This window comes from Ips typographus, linkage group LG1, assembly GCF_016097725.1.
Source record: "Ips typographus isolate SLU linkage group LG1, UJ_Ityp_2.0, whole genome shotgun sequence".
Taxonomy (NCBI): Eukaryota; Metazoa; Arthropoda; class Insecta; order Coleoptera; family Curculionidae; genus Ips; species Ips typographus.
Genome location: NC_138422.1, coordinates 17,642,265 through 17,660,523, shown reverse-complemented (window position 1 = coordinate 17,660,523; position 18,259 = coordinate 17,642,265). Strand labels below are relative to the sequence as shown.

At 32.7% G+C, this 18,259-nt stretch overlaps 1 long non-coding RNA gene across 1 annotated transcript in view; it reads left to right on the top strand.

The window, feature by feature from the left end:
- The first annotated feature begins 10,732 nt into the window (after window positions 1-10,732).
- Window positions 10,733-18,259, top strand: part of LOC145740156 (uncharacterized) — a 173,173-nt gene continuing 165,646 nt past the window's right edge. Inside the window, exon 1 of the long non-coding RNA XR_014181358.1 lies at window positions 10,733-11,440. This is a non-coding gene — a long non-coding RNA (uncharacterized LOC145740156). The remainder of the gene's footprint in view (window positions 11,441-18,259) is intronic.

The window sequence follows — 18,259 nt, the reverse complement described above, 5'->3', positions numbered from 1 at the left end:
CCTTTAAGGCATTTGAAACCTTGTAGACGGTTTTAGAAACTTTTGGAAACTGTTAAACTGCTTCAGAAGCATACGGAAGCTTTTGAGAGCTTGAAGATAAATTGAAAAGCATTTGAAGGCTTTTAGAAGCTTATAGGCTGCTTTGTTAGCTTTGCAAGGCATTTTAGAGGTTCTATAGTGTTTTCAAATGTTTTTAAATTTTTTTAGACTACTTCAGGGGCATTTGGAAATATTTTCAGATTAAATTTGTAAATTGATACTTATACATTTTGCAACATGTTTTTGTTGTTCAGAAGCTTTCAATATCCCAATATAGCAATTTTTTGTCAAAGCAGTTATTAGTTTAGTTTATTTTTAAAAACTTGAAAAGCTTGTTTTGTAAAAAACTAGTTAAACCATACAAAAATAGCAGTAAATAAACACAAAACGAAGAAAAAAGCAAAAAAAGCATCAACAAAATATGTCAAATAACGCGTTTTTGTATAAATCATTAACATAGATGTCAAAGGTTGGTTGCTTTTATTATTTACAAAAAGCAAAATTTCTAGAAATCCGGACTCTACTTATATCCAAAGTTGCTTAATTTTGCTGCTACAGGGCGCCAAAGTTCTCAAATTAATATCAATTTTTCGAAATAATTTCTAAACGTATAAATTTTCACGAGATTTGGGACCAACAATTACTCTATAAATTGGCATGTTTTGACCTAAATGAAATCTTTTTTCAATGAGAAGAAATAATAAAAATTACTATTGCAACATGTGAAACATTTTGAATATTTGTTATAAAGTTTAGCTAATTGGAAGTTATTTCGTATGTTTTTGTTCGTCGCGGTTTAACGATTAGTAATGCAAAGATTGTATTTTTTTTAGGAAAACCGTATGTCTGACAATAATTTTGCAGGAGACAAAAAAGTTTCAAAATAAAGTCAGCTAGTAGGAAAAAAATATTGAAGTAATTGATACAGGGTTAACAAAAATATAAACTTTTATTTACGATACAAAAGTAATTTTTATTATTTCCCCGCACTGAAAAAATTATGTAGTAATTTTTGGTCCTAAATCTCGAAAAAATTGATAAGCTCTGCGAAAAAACGAAACGTCGGGCGGCAAACATGAAATCCATCATCGAATAGCTGGGAAAAAGTGGCAATGAAAAGAGGCTTTTAGTTTTGGGATATCTCGTCAAATAAGGTTAGAAATAAAAACAAAAAATCTAATTTTAAGTTTTTTTCGGATATTTTCGGAACTACAGGGAAAAATCGAAATTTTTAAAACGGCCTTTGGTTGAGCTTTGAACTGCGCAACTTTGCCCCAATTTAAACTTTCTTGTATCTCTTATAGTTTCCGAGATCCCAATGGTGAGGGTCCATTTTTAATTACCCTGTATAAATAGAAGTATACAGAAAAATAGTATTTACCTAGTTTTTACAGTCAGGACGAAATAATCAATGCATTTCTCATCTCATCTTTAACTCTTGAAATCTTTTTAATTCCCAGGGACGTTGGTAATACTCGTATCTGAATAAAAATTATTTCAAAGTGGCGAGCATTGGCAAGCGGTTTCGAATTCATGATTTAAAAATCATCTTCGAACTTAATAGAGCCTTTAAGCTTAGCTATTAAGAGCAAATTTTTACAGGAATTTTTGGTATTATTTTTACCTGCAGAATGTACCGTTAATCTATCGCACACTTATTTCGGAACACCTTGCATATTAAAAAATTTTGTTAGTAGGCACGATTATGTTAACTTTCTCTGTTTTCTGCAGAACTATCTCAGTTTCGACTGAAATATACCTCAGTTTCGTTTGATCCTATCGGCTATGGGGCCTGTCCTTTTCTATACGAAAATCAATCTGCAGTATAAACGCCCTGTCCCCTACAAATCAATCGGCCTGAGACCCCGTCAGTCATGCCCTTGGCGTGCAACAGAAGTGACAGCCAGTTAGTTACGGCGGTTTGACTTCAATTCTCCTGGGAGTATCGCAAAACTTAGCCATATTCCTCACCACTCCCCCTAATACCTTTTTTTTTACAAGGAGGAAATAGCAGTACAAGAGTTGGTTTTTCTTTCTAATGGAAAAGTTTTGATACTTTGAAACCTTTTTGTTTAAGACAACTTGTATTATTGATAGGGTAGGGTAGTTTTGGTAGCGTTGTGTTGAAAAGTTTATAAAGCGTCTAAACTAAAGTTATAAATGTCAAATACAGGAAATTGTTTGCTTGAGAAATAAAGCGATATTTTCTGTTGCTTCATTAACAGAATCAAACAATCTATTATTTTTTACAAACATTGTTCTGTGTCTGTCAGATTTTGGTATATTCAGTGACGTCATGTGAAAATTTAAAATGACGTCAAGCAGGTGAAAAAAAGCGTCTGTCTTTACTTAAACCACAACATTTAATCTGAAAATGCGTTGGCAAATTGGTACGTTTGGAAGTGAGTGATGATCAAGTGACTTTAAGGCCCGGTTGTACAATCACAGTTTTTACATTGCTGTCAAAGTGACGTTTTTAACTTAAACCAGGTTCAAATGTTGAAACACTCTGTTGAACAACTGTGTCTGAAATAAAATGATCATGAGAGTTTAAGTTTATCATCAAAGTTTTAAGCTGTATCATCATTCATTCATCGAATAGGTGGGCTTGTATTTACTTAAAGATCTCTTTTGCTCCTAATAACATAATATTCTATTAATTCTCATTGATTTTTCACTGTTTTATTATTAAGCTAAAATAGTAATTTGACATACCAACATTACCAACTTAATCTTACGAAGAAAGAATGCATACATAAAAGAATTTTTACTATATGCATTTAATTGTATAACAGCAAAATTCAATGTGCTATCCTAGTGAAATTACAAACTAAACTACAAAATTTACAAGCAATTGAGAATAAAAAGAAACAGTACGTATCAAGATGACATCCCGACTGAATACTACAATGTGTATGATAGAGCATCACGGGCTTTGAAAGTAAGTAATCGATCCTACCCATGCTGAGTTAAAACGGCTGAAATTCAAGTTCACGACTCTTATTTTACCAATATTTTTAAGAGAATGCCGGTCAGTAAAACCAAATTAACTGCATTTATGTAAGACAATAAATGGCTTGCTAAATGGGATTATCACAGAGTCACTTAATTCTGAATCTGAATCATTATTATTATTGGCTTCAGTAATAATGAGTGGTTCATTGTCTGAAACATCACAGTCATTTTATGGTGTTCCAAGAATGGTTTATCTACTTGTTGACATGTTGAATGTAGTCCTTTCAATGTTCTGCTGGCATTTCTTTTAACGCCCTTTCCCCCTTTCCCAAGTTGTCACTAATTCTACCGCGGTTCCCCGTAAACTTATCATATTTTCTATTCGGCCAGACCAATACAGAGTCCGTTGGCAAAATTCTCAAAAAGACTGCACATTTTCTCAAACTGTTATTGAAGCTACTGGTTATACAAATTTAGATGAATTTTGGCCACCATAAATAGTTGTACTACATCTATACAGGGCTATTCATTTTATTCGACACAGAAGATTGTGACTAAACTATTTTAGATTTAAAACATGCATTTTGGGATAAATGGTATAGGCCTATTAGAAGTATCTTTTAAATTATTTTCTTTATGTACAGGTTGTCCCAAAAGTCTGAAAGTTGTATTTTTTTCAAATAGCATATCTAGTATGATCTTATTTTGAGAATCTACGTTGAAAATAAAAGATAATTTCATTAAGGTTTAATGTGTGTCTAAACTTGTATGATTGTCATTAACCAAAAATGGTTTGGGTACTGCTAAAAGATATCAAGTTTTATGATTCGTGGGGGATAAATTGTCTAGCTCATATAGTATGTCTCACAATTTTTACCCGATAATTGCAACCTTTAAACGACGTAACATAATATAAACCGGAAAAATCAAATAAAATACCCTCTTTTTATGGTTACAGTAGATGCAAGAATTTAATTATCCATCGCAAGTTACGAAGCAGTTCTCCTAAAGGCTAACGTGTTTTTTTTTGAAAAATCGATATTTCTAAAATTTCAACAGATTCTTACAGAATTTTGATACCAGTCAGTTATTTGTAGCTGCCAAATCGTTCTTTAGTGGTAATTTTTCTTAAATGATAGAAAGGGTAGATATGATCTTATTGAAATATGAAAGTTATCCGGGCTTAGATGCCGTGGTCCAATGGAATTTCTTCCTGGCGATTCGTCCACATCTGCGGCGGACATATGATCTTATTGTTCTTGACGAATGTCTAGTTCTCGTTTTTCCTGGTATAGTCTGCCTAATATTGAAAATCCGAATATCTAATAGTTAATATCTCGAAAAAGACAACAGTTAGAGACAAACAGATCAGAACAAAATTTAGCTTTTTTTATTGTCCAACCATTCTTTGTTTTTCGTAGGTCTAATAATGTGCAATGGAAAAATCTTAACACTGAAATATCAAAAGTTTGTAAACTGTTGCTTTTTAATGTATGAAATATTCCATAAGTTATGTTAAAAATTTTGCGAGGAATTGAAAAACTTGAAATTTGCAAAATAATATACGGAGCCGTCTATTTGAAAAGAAGCTTGACATTATAACTATTACGGTGTTTACTCTGAATATGCCCATCCTACATCAGAAAATGCGCAATAAAAAATATAAATGACGTGTGAAAATATTCCTTGAATATATTCCATAGTATTGCCGCTTACGGTATACAACCGACGTCGTGTTTTAGTTGATCACCCGGTACATACTAATTACTGCATATTATTAGTACATATTATCATTTCAACAATAACTTTTAAGTACAATTTTATTGGCAATATGGAACATGCTGTTCACAATTCAAGGGGACAAAGCTAATTTAAAGTTACGTCCCAAACCGTGCTTTGTCCCCTAAGGTAATTTAACACCCTTTACATTTTGTCGATTTACCAATAACCCATTTAATTGTATTTAAGCTATAACTCATTTAAAACTCTATTTCCTTGTTAGCATAACAGTTATTTAATAGGCTTTTTTGCATATTGCATTTTTATTATAAACGAAGTAGTATTTCTTATGTGATCGTATACGATGGGAAACCATAATATAACACGAAATTAACTTTTATGATAAAACTAAAAACTGCAAACTGTGCAATTTTTGAGTCAAATAATGATACTGAAAAAGCGTATGAGAAAAAGGTGCAAGTCTGTAGCCATACAGTGTGCTTTTGATTTATGGTACGCGAACGCATTACTTTTCATCACCAATGTAAATGAAAAACGGTTATGACAGGATCATTATAGTCGAAACACACTAGAGGTGAATGATAGCTGATTGTGTGAGCTCCTCTCGACTTGATTTTAACAAGTTGGGGGGATTATTAGAATGGATGGGATCACAGTTTTTGCAGGAGGTTTGACATCAAGTTTAATGCTCTCTAACGGCATCATATCACCTACTATCAAAATAAATTCTAAAAACTCTGTGGGTGTTCATAGCTAAATCATATACAGGGTGTCCAGTATAAGCACCATGATACGGATACTGCGTGACATTCTTTAGTGCTCTAAAAGATAAAGTTAAAAATTGCAGAATATATTGTAGTCATAACTAGAGTCCGAATTAAAAAGCACTAAAATCGTGAAAAAAAGAGCTTTAAAAGCAAAATTATTTTCCTCAAAAAAGCATAAAAAGCTTTAAAAAAGCACAAAACTCTTTCAGAGATGCAAGATTTTTTTACTTTTTTGAAACTTTGAAAAGCTTGTTTTATCAAAAATTAGTTCAGTTCATTCTAAATAAACTAAAGAATGTAAACTTTCAAAATTAGAAATTTTTTAAAAAACTATTATTATTTGAAACAGGAAATCACTAAACGTTCATTTAAATGTTCAACTGTAAAATTTTTCCGTCTATCCATATTATAAGTTTAAAAAACTTCTCAACATTTAGAACAGGAAACATATTAGACCGTAGAATCGAGCCAAACTGAGAAACCAAACAAATTATTAATTTGAGTGTGGATATTTATTTACAAAAAGCAAAATGCCTAGAAATCGGGCCTCTAGTTATAACAATAGTTGTCGAGTTAAACAAAATGATGTTATTATTATTATTGAATCGACTATTGCAGATCTAGGTTTCTATTACCAACCTATTACATTACTGAACAGTAACTTAGGTGACCTGAATACTTTGAATTTGCTTCTAACCTACTTACTCTACAGTGCCAATAGCAGTTTATGTTTTATGAAAAAAAGCAGCACAATGTTGTTGCGTGCACTGTACTATGTTATTAATGTTGGATACCTGATTGAAAAAGCAGGTGTAGTTATCAGGGATATGTTTGTCAATTTGTCAAGGAAATATCAGAGACACGGCATTGGTTTCACTTTCACTCCCTTGGGAGCAAAAGTGATATTTTCCTTTCGTCAAATGAGAGAGAAAAGTTTTATTTTCTATAGAGATCGAAGAATATAGTTATTTTCCTAACAAGTGCGGAAAGCGATACTTTTCCGCACGCGATTGCAGTTGTGTGTCGCCAAGCAGTCAAGTGTGGAAAAGATGCTTTCCACAAGTGTTAGGAACAAAACTTTTTTCTACGAGCGGTTGAAAATTATAAAAAAAAATTTTTTTTATAAAAAAATATTTTTTTATAAAAAAAAATAGTTAGCTTGTAAGAGCTGGCTAAATCCAATTTTTTTCTACCTTTGTAGGAGCAGTTTCAGGAGCAGTATTTGTAATGCTCTTTTAAAGGAGCTATATATTAATTCAAGCATGCAGTTTTATAAACATGTGTAGAAGCACCTTTACCTATCTTGCGCAATTGTAGATAGACCTTTGCAGACAGCTTCTACAAGAGTAAAGCATATAGCAATATCCTTTCTTGTGGGCATTCCTCTCGCACTGCTTCTTTTATGGTGGTTTTGCCTAAAATGGCCATTATAATCGTACTGGTCTTTAGACTAGTTTCTATCCATTTGATACGCGTAAAATAATGACGTTAAGTTAGAAGGAAAACCTGTATATCTGACACACCAAAATATAAACTTCAAACTATGATAATCCGCTTATCGCTTACTTTCATTCCAGGGCAATTGGAACGATTTTACATTATAGTAAATTTGGGTAACCAAGTCTGTTTTATAGCGCAACTGAACCGAAAAATTCCCAGTATTGCCGACAGTATAACAATAGCCGAATTATAATATTGCCGGGCTTTATGCTGGCGGAAAGCTTGCCAACTAATTCCAAATTAAAGCTTTGGCCGTTCCTGATAAATTATTATTGAAACTGGCCGAATTGTTTCTGTGTGGCAAAGCGGAAAGTCGCTTCGGGGATTCCAGGTGGATTTAAGAACCGCTAGGATGGATTTTTGGATCAAGGCAAAAACCTAGGTACAATTAAATACATTTCACTTCGAAGTACACAGTTATAAATTAGCAGAAAAGCTTTTGTGGAGTTTATTTGTAAATTAAATATGATTGTCTGGGTTTTAAATAGTAAATAAAGTAGAAGACTGAGTAGATTTTAAATTTTAAAATCTAAGCCAATACTTTCCGCACACCGACTTTTTTGAAATGGCTAGTATACAGAATGTTCCAAATGTTTCAGTAAGGTGACAACTCCAAAGATGAAATTTTGATATAGCACATAAAAGGTTAAAAAAATTATCCATATAAATATGGTTAATTCGATTTTTTTAATAGATTGGTAACAATTTTATAATATGTTTTTATAGTGAATTATTCAACGCTTAGCAACGATTTAAACAATTTTTTTTTTCACTAGATGTTTAATAGCTATTTATGTACCAATGGCGTTAGAGAGAACATAATGTCCTGAATTGACATTATACTATCCATAACGCCTGTGGTGCTTACAATGTTTTATGTTTCACTTAATTATCAGCAATTATTTACTGTTTCTGGCATTGAAAAGCAAGGTATACCTGTACCGGTATGTTGTTTAGTGTTTATTTTATCTGAATGATGTGACTTTGATAGTCCTGTCAGTCAGTGAAAATGGCAAAAGCTGGACGAAATTTTACAAAATATAAAATAAAATGCAGCAAAAAGTAACAAAAATTTTTTACTTAAAAGTCAAGAGGATCCTAGGAAAGAAAATACGTAGGTTTTATGGCATGGAATGGATGTGCAAATGATGCCTTGTCCCTAATAGTGGCTTCCTTATGTTGACATCTGCGCATGCGTTTTTCAATTTTAATAAGGCGAGCCACTAATAGGGATTGTGCATGCCGTAAATTAAGACTTGGCCATGCTTGGCTTTAAAGAGTCCTTATTGTACTTCGGTTAGTTCCGTATCATATTCGGCGATTTTCGTTTCAATTTTCAGGTTAGAATTTAAAATAACAACTCAGCCTTATAGTTGACATCTCTATAGTACTACAAAGTTGTATAAACACTGCCTAACCTTTTTTTACCTTTATAGCTTGGAGTTATTAAAAAGTAGTCACTAAAGTTTTCTACCATATCTCTCTATTAGCTCGCTACTTACTAAGCTTTTTAAATTCTTTAGTAGGTAACACAGATTCTTACATAAAAACTCTTCTCACTTTCTTGAAAAACTAAAACAAATTGACAATAATCCAAATCATATTCTGGTAAGTTTTGATGTTGTTACTTTATTCACAAACGTCCCAGTCGACAAAACCCTTTCAATTGTAAGATCTAAATTGTAGAATGATTCAAGTCTTGGAGAACGTATGTACAGGGTGCTGCATTTTCGATGGTTTTACGGGGTACAGAGAAAACGGTAATAGATAGAAAAAAAGTAGCATTCGTGTCCCGATCTCTTTTTCCGAGCTGAGATGACTGGCGAAGAGTGGGCTGCGCAAACTTCTTTTGTTTCAAAGATACGGGGGGTTTTTGAAAATTGGTCATTTTGGAACCTCCTCTGTATTTCATTTGCTATTAAAGTTATCAAAAAAGGAAAGACGGTTTCCGGTAGAAGTTTTGACGTAGAATCCAATGGCGTAGTCAGTTTTTTTCTATTACGTTTAGTTTCTGACATATGACAGTAAGTTATATTTTTTTAAATGGAACACCCTATATATTTTTAGTTCATTTAATTCTGTTGATTTTTACTTTTTCAACGGTGTATTAAAACATATAAGTTTGTAAACGTTAATCTTGGTAATTAGAAAAAAAGCGTTTCCTTAACAAAAAAGTGCTAAATAATATGTATAAAAATACCCACAGTCGAAACAAAATTTGGCTATGTTCATATTAACATGTTACATGTCATTTATAAACAGTTTTTTCAACTTCTACCTTAAAAATAGTAGAAAATAGAAATGGCCACTTTTCTTATTAAAGTGACGGTAGAACTGTTTGTAACTTAGATTTTTTAATAAGATTTATTAAAAATATTTAATTTTCTGATGTGTTAGTTTATATGATTTCCTATTTTGTTTGGTATTTTTTATTGGCCTTTTTTTAGCTTAGCAAAGGTCTTTTTTTTAAATAACAGGATTACCCTCTACAAACTTATATGTTGTAATACACCGTTGAAAAGGTAAAAATCAACAGAATTAAATGACGGAAAAATATATAGGATGTTCCATTTAAAAAAATTTAACTTACTGTCATATGTCGGAAACTAAACGGAATAGGAAAAAACTGACTACGCCATTGGATACTACATTAAAACTTCTACCGGAAACCGTTTTTCCTTTTTTGATAACTTTAATAGCAAATGAAATACAGAGGAGGTTCCAAAATGACCATTTTTCAAAAACCCCCCGTATCTTTGAAACAAAAGAAGTTTGCGCCAGCCCACTCTTTGCCATCTGTTCAAAGAAAATAACAATAATAATTATAATTATAAACCAGCAATTTGGTGGAGATATATTGGTGGTTTTTTTAATACATCCATTCGATATAATGATCACCTTATTCTAACACGCATAAAAAAATTTACAACAGAAACAAAACAAAATAACGAATTTCCATTCTTAGACATTCTAATCAAAAATAAACTTAAAAAAATTTGAAACAAAAGTATACAGAAAACTAATCCACATAAATAGATATCTAATCTATAAATCCAATCATCCCATAATGGTAAAAAAGGTATTGTAAAAAGTTTATTTGATGGACCCAGAATTATTTGCAATAATGAACAATTTGATAAAGAAAAATTTTTCATTAAAGATGTTCTAAAAGAGAATGACTATCCTGAAACATTTATTAATAAATGTTTTAGAGATTTAGAACATCCAAAACCATCTGAAAATCAAAATCAAATTTTTCTAATTTTCGGATATAAAGTGACACTTTTCAAAACTGATTAGAGTGACAAAACGTTTTACTTTATGTAACTAGTTACATAAAGTATTACTTTGTAAGATCTAAATTGTAAAAGTATTACTTTATGTATTTGTAAAGTATTACTTTTTGTAACTAGTTATGAAAAGTTCATTTCATCACTCCCTGTTTTTATGCATTTCCGTAGAAACATATGGGCGACATCCATCATAACATGTCGTTATTTGTGTATTAATATGTGTATTAATATTTGTGTTAAATCACTTTAAAAGATGGTTTTTACCGCTTTTTGGTCAAAATTAGAAAAAATTATGTATGCAACACGTTTCGAAAATGTCTTATTGTGTAACTCATTCAAATTGTAGGACCTCGCTGCGTTCGCCCTACAAAAATTCATTCGTTACACAAAATCGATCTTTTCGTAACTGGTTACATATATAGCTATTTATCTTTGACAAACCTTTTTATACAGTGTGACCCATTTAGAATGGAAACACCTCTATAAAATTTTAGGTTATTAACCGATTTCAATGATTTTTTTTTTTAAATAATTAGGAATGAAATGTCTATTACGGGAGAAAATTTTAAATATTTATTTTAGTTTTCAGGTCATATTACGATACTTTTTCTTGATAGAAAATGGAGAATTTTTATTAGCGATTTTTTTATTGAAAAAATTACTACGCCACTGGATCTATAGTGCTTTCAAATAGCTGTGACCAAAATTTCATGAAAATCCATTCATTAATAACAAAGTTATGACAAATTAAAATTCAAAAATCCTCTAAGCTAACGGTCACAAAAGAACACCCTGCATCAACTGTTGCCATAGAAATGGTGTTACTATTTACTTGTTTATTATTAATTATTAATTGATTAATTTCTAAAAAAAAAAAAAAAAATCAAAAAAAAAAAAATTTTTGTCACAGCTATTTGAAAGCACTATAGATCTAGTGGCGTAGTAATTTTTTCAATAAAAAAATCGCTAATAAAAATTCTCCATTTTCTATCAAGAAAAAGTATCGTAATATGACCTGAAAACTGAAATAAATATTTAAAATTTTCTCCCGTAATAGACATTTCATTCCTAATTATTTCAAAAAAAAAAATCATTGAAATCGGTTAATAACCTAAAATTTTATAGGGGTGTTTCCGTTCTAAATGGGTCACACTGTATGTAGGTACCTTACATTCCAGGTATATCTGACAAAATAAAACGAATAGCTAAAAATATAACATCAGAACAATATTTAGATCTCAAAACACAATAAGATTACACTACTTAACTAAAGCAAAACCTTACAATAAAAATTAAACTACCAGAAACGTGATATATAAAATTGCTGGCGAATGCAATCAATTTTATATAGGTGAAACCTATAGGTGAGACCTTGAAAAAAACGAATTAAAGAACACCCACATTATTTAAGAACTGGAGACTTTGGAGACAAATCTAATATATGCCAACACGCGTTTGATAATGATCAAAGATTGTAATGCAATTAATGTAGTATCATAGATAAAGGAACTTTTTCAAAAAGACGTAAAATAAAAGGAACTGCATATATTAGATTAAACCATGACACCTGTGTTGCGACATCCTCTATTAATATTGACTAAACTTGGTTAAATAATCAAACGAAACTGAAGTTTCTTGTAATTTTGTTTTAATAAAACCCACCTTTCATTACAGAAATAGATAATATTTCCTATAGGATTGAGCAAACTCACAATTAATGTCAATTTTTGTTGACCAGAATTCTTCTCAGTAAATTGCACATTATTAGGTTAAATCACGGGTTAAATATTTATTAAGTTGGGTTTGTTGAATAACACAAAGTCGTCTCCACAAAAACATAAAATGTCGTACATATTTCGAGCGCAGAAGCACTAGAAGCAGCTCATCTTCAGGGGCTTGTTAAGTGAACTTATCAGCTAGCTGCCATTCTATACAAGGGGACAGCAAACCTACGGTTACAGCCATTCAAAAACGTACCGTTTTTCAGGACAAAACATTTAAAAAAAACCCTCATAAAGTTTTTAAGCTAAAACGTTTCAAAAAACCATCTTGGAGTTTTTAAAGCTAAAACATTTCAGAAAACCAAATTTATGTAAGAATATAGAGTTTAAAAGTGAAACAATCTAATTGCGGAGAAAAAAATCACTGACACCTATTAAAATTTAAGCCTTAAACTAGCGGTTATAGAAAACTAAAAAACTAATAATTAATAACAAAAACTGTAGTACGTTTTTGAATTGCTGTAACCGTAGGTTTGCTGTCTCCTTGTATAGAATGACAGCGAGCTGATAAGTCCACTTAACAAGCCCCTGAAGATGAGCTGCTTCTGCGCTCGAACATGTAGGGCATTTTATGGTTTAAAACACCAAATAAATTTACTGTGAAGACGACTTTGTGTTATTCAACAAAACCAGTTTATTTCAATTCCACTTTGTGAAAATGGACTTCTATATAGTTGTTTTCTGTGTTCTTTTTTAGATTCTCTGAAGACGGTTGTAGATTTTCCCCCGAAACGTCAGTTTTTTTTAGGTATCAAGAGCAAGTCACTGGTCTTGTGTTGGGACCACTAGGTTAATGTTATTTTCAACTTAGTTGAAAATAGTGGAAAATTCCATTTTCCCAACTAACCTTTTTTTTTGGTGTGGTGAGACAGTAAACCCAACTAGCAACAAAGAAATATCTTTTATTTACAACCATATATGTAATGCTGTCATTACTAACGTCATTGGAGGTTAGGAAGTATCATATTGCGCACCTCTACTTCCCGCCCTCACTTCCCGCCCTCACTTCCCGCCCTCACTTCCCGCCCTCATTTCCCGCCCTCTAAAATTGTGATTGTTAATATTTAAAAAAAAAAAAAAGATGATTGAATCAAATTTTTTAAATGTCAGATAAAGTCGGATCGATATTCAGTTCGCAAATAATAAATTGAGAAAAATGTCCTGGATTACAACTCGAATTGTATGCATTCTAATAAATTATAATGCCTATAATACATTACAATACTAAAATTAACATGATCTAAACTAAAACAAACTACTTATTGAAATTAATGGTTACATTTGAATTATTATAAGTGTTTATAGAAATATTTAGGCCAGTACCAGCACTGGCGTCTCCAACAGTTGTCTCTTTGGTCGACAAATTAATTTGCTGCTGAATGACTGAGGTTTGTGAACTACTTGCAACAGCTTCAGAAGACATGGCACGTTGGGACAGCATAACAGAAAAGCAGAAGAAAAGCATATAGAAAAATGACTGCTTGGTAGTTTTTTGTTAAATGTAATATTCTAGATATGTTCAGAATGAAACAATGATTTGTAAATTTTGATAGAAATATGATGGTTGTAAATAAAATAGTATACAAACCTCGGTAGGAAGTTTCATTCCTTTCTCGAGATCCTAGCTAAACCTCGACGCTTCGCGTCTCGGCTATCTAACTAATCTCTCGACAGTAATGAAACTCTTCCCACCCCGGTGTGTAATATACTATTATTTACAACCATATATGTAATGCTGTCATTACTAACGTCATTGAAGGTTAGGAAGTATCATATTGCGCACCTCTACTTCCCGCCCTCACTTCCCGCCCTCACTTCCCGCCCTCATTTCCCGCCCTCTAAAATTGTGATTGTTAATATTAAAAAAAAAAAAAGATGATTGAATCAAATTTTTTAAATGTCAGATAAAGTCGGATCGATATTCAGTTCGCAAATAATAAATTGAGAAAAATGTCCTGGATTACAACTCGAATTGTATGCATTCTAACGGTTATAATGCCTATAATACATTACAATACTAAAATTAACATGATCTAAACTAAAACAAACTACTTATTGAAATTAATGGTTACATTTGAATTATTATAAGTGTTTATAGAAATATTTAGGCCAGTACCAGCACTGGCGTCTCCAACAGTTGTCTCTTTGGTCGACAAATTAATTTGCTGCTGAATGACTGAGGTTTGTGAACTACTTGCAACAGCTTCAGAAGACATGGCACGTTGGGACAGCATAACAGAAAAGCAGAAGAAAAGCATATAGAAAAATGACTGCTTGGTAGTTTTTTGTTAAATGTAATATTCTAGATATGTTCAGAATGAAACAATGATTTGTAAATTTTGATAGAAATATGATGGTTGTAAATAAAATAGTATACAAACCTCGGTAGGAAGTTTCATTCCTGTCTCCAGATCCTAGCTAAACCTCGACGCTTCGCGTCTCGGCTATCTAACTAATCTCTCGACAGTAATGAAACTCTTCCCACCCCGGTGTGTAATATACTATTATTTTCAACCAGGTATGTAATAACGTTATTTCTTATGTGTAAACCAGGTGGAAAGATGAAAATTACCTGCTTTTACTTTCCACTTTACTTTCCGGGTGGAAAGTACTCACTTTCCACTCGGGTAAATGTCACTTTCCACCCGGGTGAATGTCAATATGCGTTTTGTCATATCTGGCCTTACTTTTTATATTTAAGAGACTGTGCCGCCACCTCTGCAACAGCTCGCAGATCAGGTGATGATGAGTAATATCTGCGTCTTCAGAAATCTCCATGTTAAAAGCACTTTAAGAAACGTTTCAGCTCAAAATATTAAAGACGGAATAGCACAATAATGACGTTGTCAAGATTGTAAACAAATCACAAATCGTTTATTATGGTTGAAGTCATAACTACTCGTACACCTATATACTACCTTATTGTTAGAGACTATTAGCAATCAATATTTGAACTAAATGATTTATTAAAAGTTCTATGAGATTTTGATAAATGGTTGAAAATAAAATAGTATACAAACCACGGTAGAAAATTTCTGTCTCGAGATAAAGTTCACCTCGACTTCGTTTCGGCGAACTACCTAATCTCTCGACAGAAATCAAACACTTTCCACCTGAGTATGTAATATACTATTTTACAGTTGTAAACATTACATTACTGATTAAATAAGATTGTGCGGTGGTTATATTAATGGCAGTAGACACAACTACTTTTCGTTTCAAAGCATTGTTTGTATGTTTTTTTCATTTTATGGACGTAATCCTGTATAAACTAACATCTCATTGGGAAAGGTATCTACAGACGGTATGGCGGCACCTGGCAACTTCAAAATGATAAACTCACACACACGCAATTCAATTGCATCTTATAGGACATCTTACGCACTCTTGTTAGGCAATATACTATTTTGAGAATCTTCGGTCCCGCTTTTACATTTTTGCTATATTACTCGTATATTTATAGTCGCAGATATCAAAGAAAAGGTGAAAAGAAAACTCGAATTTCCTTAAATCGATTGTGTCGTCGAAAGTGTAACCAGGGCTCCAAAATGTCAAGATGGGCTTCCTTCTTTTGATTTATAGCATTTGTGGGAGGCGCTTCTGCCAACTTCGAACCGCTGCTTCAATTAGAATAATTTGAGTGATGGATTTTGGGGAAAAAATTTGATAAAGAAACACGAAATTTAGTCTACGTTTCTTCCGCTCGACGAAGTATTGTGTAACTCTCTTATACATACATATAAGGTTTATAAAAACTGAATGTAGTGGGTAATGCTAACAGGATTTTTACTCAGATGTCTAGTACTTAATTACAAAAATATTCATTCATTTATTTTTTTAGAATCGATCTGGAAATGTCTCCATATATACATTTATCTTTATTGGATTTAAGTGCCAGTTCAGACATTCAAAAGTTTCACCCTCATATCGTTTTTTAAAGATAAATGGATAAATTCGCGCTCTGCGAAATTTGAATTTTACATTCGCATTCTACTGTTCTGTATTTTGGGTCCAATCGTCTTTACATTCTCGCATATTCCCCCGAAACCAGAAAGATATAAATCTTCGGGGTATTAGAAAAATCATTCGGGAAGTTTAATAGGAATATTAATCTTTAGGAAAAATGCCATAGTCGCCAAAATTTTAATAAATCTTGTGAGAGGTATGTGTCTTTACGATGATTTATGTAAGGATTATATTTATGGGCTTGTTCCGTTTTATTTAATTCAAAGCGATTTTTCCAAATAATTTGATGGGGGTATCTACAGCAAAGGCAAAAAAACTTACCCAAATATTTCTGTGGAAAATAAAAAGTTCAAATCCATCACCCACAAAATTATTCATGTCACATCCGAAAGCTGAAGTCAGTAAGTTTATCGGACCCCAAAACAAAACTTTTAAACCCCCGATACTTAGAACAAAAACTGGGGAACGTGTCTTCGCGTAACCCACCAACTTTATATTATTCTCCGAAAGGGCGAGAGATTTGAACAATATTCATTATGGTTTATATTTTGAGCCCTTAACGCCCTTCGCAGAGTTACTGTCAGCCGCCGAGAAGTATCAAACTCTTATCTTTGGTTATCCTTCTTGAACTCTATTTCGCTTTGTTTATCTAAAAGTACTATAGGAAAAATGATCTATCCTCAAAAAAAATCGTTTTAACTTTTTTATGGCTTTAAAATGGATTTGTCGATTATTCTGAGATATCATGAGCTAAATTGCTAGATATATCTTACCACACAATCCAATTGAATTATTATACAATGTATGTTGTTTATTACAGGTTACCCTGAAATATTAATTCCTAGTGCGGCGGATCGGTTGTTAAAAAAGTGCTAATAACAGATATCAAAATACAAGGCAAGAAGGATGCTTGTTTAAGCCGACCAATTTATGCAGAAGGCAATGAATATAAAAATTTCAAAAAGTACAGCCCAGTATCCTTTATCGAAAGGCGTAAACTGATGTATTGTTTATGACCAATTGTGACGGAAATTAAGTATTTTGAAGTTACACTTGACTCTAAACTAAAGTAATACGAACATCCGGACCTCGAAATTATACTCTTCTTCTTATTCATATTTAAGATCTCCCGATCTGTTAGTTTTGCAGGTTCCTCTGGATCAGTTCCTGGGAGGTGGACTGCCAGCTGTCCTTCCATCTCTTAGGTGGTCTTCCGGGTGCTCTCTTCCCTATTGGTTTCCCTTCAAGTACGATGCGTGGCAGTCTTCCCTTTTCCATTCTTCTCACGTGGGCGTACTAATATATTTTCCTTTGTCTCTCCCATCTTACGATGTCTTGCACCCCACATTTTTCCCTAATGTCAGTGTTCCTAATTCCGTCTATTCTTGTTTTTCCCATTATAGTCCTGAGCGTTTTCATTTCGGCTACTCGAAGCATTCTTTTCGTTTTGTTGGTTTCTTCTCTGGTTTCTATTCCGTATGTCATGATTGGCTTGATACAAGTCTTATAGATCCTGACCTTGCTATCCTTTCACATGTATTCGCCGATATTATCTGCCTTAAGCAGCCGGACATGGCAGTCGCTTTGTTGATCTGGCTTCTTAGGTCCTTCACTGGGTCGTGATAACTCGACAGATCCATACCCAGATATTTGAATTGTGAGACTTGCTTGATGATTTTGTCCTGAACTACCAGCTTACATCTTTCGGGATCTTTAGCAAATGTTAGGCTTTTCGTTTTCTGTATAGAAATGGTCATGTTCATCGCTTGGCTGACCTGGCAGAATTTGTGTAGTTGTCTCTGTAGATCGTCTCCGTTTTCGCGAAAATAACTGCATCATCGGCGTAGCATACCATGCTGATTCTTTTATTCTGTCCCATTCGGTATCCCATATTTAGTGATGATCAGGCTAAAGCTGTCACCTTGTCTGATGCCTCCTGGTGTCGGTATCTCTTCCGTATAAGTGTCTCCTGGCTTTTTTTTTTATTTAAAACTTCCAAGTTAGTCGTAAAACAGTTTTGTTTATATTTGGTGGTTTGTAAAGTTAGCTAAAAACCGCAAAGATTTGTTGTTTTTGTTTGTTTTGCTTTTCGATCTCTTAAAGGTTAATTTTTGCAAACTTAAATTAGTTGAATTATTATTGAAGAGTGGATTATCGCCACTGATTTTCTGACAGTTTACGGCTGCCATATTGAACGATTTTTGTCTCCCACTTTGGT